The sequence below is a fragment of the Cetorhinus maximus genome, unplaced genomic scaffold, assembly GCF_964194155.1.
Source record: "Cetorhinus maximus unplaced genomic scaffold, sCetMax3.hap1.1 HAP1_SCAFFOLD_711, whole genome shotgun sequence".
In the NCBI taxonomy this organism is placed as follows: Eukaryota; Metazoa; Chordata; class Chondrichthyes; order Lamniformes; family Cetorhinidae; genus Cetorhinus; species Cetorhinus maximus.
Genome location: NW_027596653.1, coordinates 126,860 through 130,000, shown reverse-complemented (window position 1 = coordinate 130,000; position 3,141 = coordinate 126,860).

Genomic DNA, 3,141 nt, shown 5'->3' with positions numbered 1-3,141 from the left:
CACAGTGCGCTTTGAAGTTAATTTGCCAATCCACTTTTCAGTTCAAAAGATGAATTGTAATCCCGTGTTTAAATCCTGCCTCCTTAATCTTCGAATTCTAATCGGCCACTGAGTAGCTCTTTGCCCTTTGATGTTTTACTTTTGCGTGTCGAGGGGCTGGGTCATTTTAGTGTTATGTTTCACAGCACTGCCTAGTCTATTGTTCGTCAGGCGGTGTGCAGAGCACAGGAAACAGACCACTCGGCCCACGCACAGTTATGGCCCCCTAGTTCTGGTCTCCCTCTCGCAAGTGGAACTTGCCCACGTCTATCTTACCGAAAAACTTTCCTGACCTCGAAGACCTCTATCGGGTCGCTCTTACACCGTCTCTTTGCTAGAGAAAATAGCCCAATCCCGTTCAATCCTTCCAAATATTATAACCCTCTCAGTTCTGGCATCATCTTTGCAAGTCTTTTTTTTTTGTACCTTTGCCAGTGCCTCAATATAGTTTTTTAATTAAATATGGAAAGGATTCACAGAAACTGGGAGTCCAGGGCTCTGTCTGCATGAGAATGTGATGGCGTTGGAGAGAGTACAGAGGAGATTCACAAGAATGATTCCAGGGATAAAGGACTGTAGCCATGAGGATAGCTTTGGAGAGGTTGGGGCTGTTTTCCCTGGAGAAAAGAAGGCTGAGAGGAGACTTGATGGAGGTGTTCAAGATCCTGAGGGGTATGGGCAGGGTAAATAACAAGAAAATGTTCGCATTTCAAGAACTAGAGAGCACAGATTCAAAATAATTGGCAAAAGGAGTAAATGTGACGGGAGGGAAAATTTTTTTCACCCCCCGAGGGTGGTCGGAGTCTGGAACAAACTTGCTGAGAGGGTGGTGGAGGCAGGTTCGATCGAGGGGGTATTCAAAAGGGAATTGGATTGCTAGCTGAAAAGAGGGAACGCGCAAGGTAAGGCAAGGGGGGGGAGGAATGCCCTTTCAGACTCGATGGGCCGAATGGCCTCCTCCTGCACTGTTAAAGGGACCGTGATTCTGTGGGGTAGCCTTGCGACGACGGGCGTTAGGTAACAATGCACTGAGGTAGTGCGTTCAAACCTCGCCATGGACCAACCTGGGGGAACTTAATCGAAATCGGGGGAGATGGAACCAATCAGGAAATAAGTTGTCAAAATAAAAAAATAATCCAGCGGGCTTACTAGATTAAACGGAAAATGCCGGAAACAACCAGCAGGGTCAGGCGGGAGTTCACATTTTGGGCGGATGATCTGGAATCATAGAATGGTTGCAGCACCAAAGGAGGCCATTCAACCCATCACCTCTTGTGCTGGCTCTCTGCGAGAGCAACTTTCCTCACCCTACCCTTGCTAACTACTCATCTGAAAACCACGGTCAAGTCTTGAAAGGCCCACTGACCTGAAAGGTTAACTACCTCCCTCCACAGATCCTGCCAATAATTTCCCACCAACACAACTGGGACCATGTGTGCGACTGGGTTGCCAACTCCAGTTGGGCCCATTCCTGGAGGTTCAATCACATGACTTTCAGCCTCCAATCAGGCCGCCTGGTCTAACAATCATTATTTTCTCCCACCCCCACCCCCTCCACCTCTAATATATTTGGAACTCACTCGTTCTTGGAGTTTAGAATAAGGGGTCACTCATGTAAGACCGAAATGAGGAGAATTTCTTTCTCTCAGAGGGTTGAGAGTCTTTGGAACTCTCTTCCTCCAAAGGTGACGGAAGCAGAGCCTTTGAATATTTTTTAAGGCAGCGCTGGATAAATTCTTGATTAACAAGGTGAGGTGAAAGGTTATTGGGGGGGTGGGCAGGAATGTGGGGTTGAGGTTACAATCAGATCAGCCACGATCTTATTGAATGGCGGAGCAGGCTCGAGGGGCCTACTCCTGCTTCTAATTCGTAAGTTCCTGTACCGCTGCAGTCCACGTGGTGTAGGTACACCCACCGTGCTGTTAGGGAGGGAGTTCCAGGATTTTGACCCAGCGACAGTGAAGGAACGGCCGATATATTTCCAAGTCAGGACGGTGAGTGGCTTGGAGGGGAACTTCCAGGTGGTGGTGTCCCCATCTCTCTGCTGCCCTTGTCCTTCTAGATGGTGGCGGTCTTGGGTTTGGAAGGTGCTGCCTAAGGAGCCTTGGCGAGTTCCTGCAGTGCATCTTGTAGATGGTACACACACTGCTGCTACTGTGCATCGGTGGTGGAGGGAGGGGATGATTAAGGTTTCCCATTCAAGGCTACCTCCCAAACAGCTTCCCATCCTAGTCACAATTTCTCAGGTGCTCACTGAGAATTCAACCCTTCACCGCAGCAACATCACAATAACGCCTCGAAACCTCCTCTTTTCAATTAAACTTCCTGAGGGAAAGCAGCCATGAATTCATCGACTGAATTCCCCGTGACGCCACACAGTGGGTGGACAATCCTTCACCTGGCTCACCCGGGGAGCCATTTTCTCTTTCGAACCATACCATTTGTTCACTGATAATTCAGCCGCTTATTTTTCCTACCAAGACATTCAGGTGACACAGTGAAAATCGCCAGCGTTTAACTCTAAACAAGCAAGTGTTTTTGACACACGCTTTAGGGCCACATTTAACATTTTAGTCTCCGGCCCCCAGTTTCCATTTGTTGTCCGTATGACAGTTGAGGAAAGGGTTTATTCACGGGAATTCCGCAGCGTGGTTAAAAACAGCATAAGCGATTCCCACTGCAGCCCATAAGACATAGGAGCAGAAATTAGGCTATTCGGCCCATCGAGGTCTGCTCTGCCATTCAATCATGGCTGATAAGTTTCTCAACCCCATTCTCCCGCCTTCTCCCCGTAACCTTTGATCCCCTTACCAATCAAGAACCTATCTATCTCGGTCTTAAATACCCTCAATGACCTGGCCTCCACAGCCTTCTGTGGCAATGAATTCCATCGATTCACCCACACTCTCTGGCTAAAGAAGTTTCTCCTCATCTCTGTTCTAAAAGGTCTTCCCTTGACTCTGAGGCTGTGCCCTTGGGTCCTAGTCTCTCCTACTGATGGAAACGAATTCAACTCGGGATTTACAGCCTGGACGTTTATGGGATCAATAACCGCTCCGTGATGCCAGTTAGCGCGCGAGGAGGCCTCTGAAACCAAAGCGC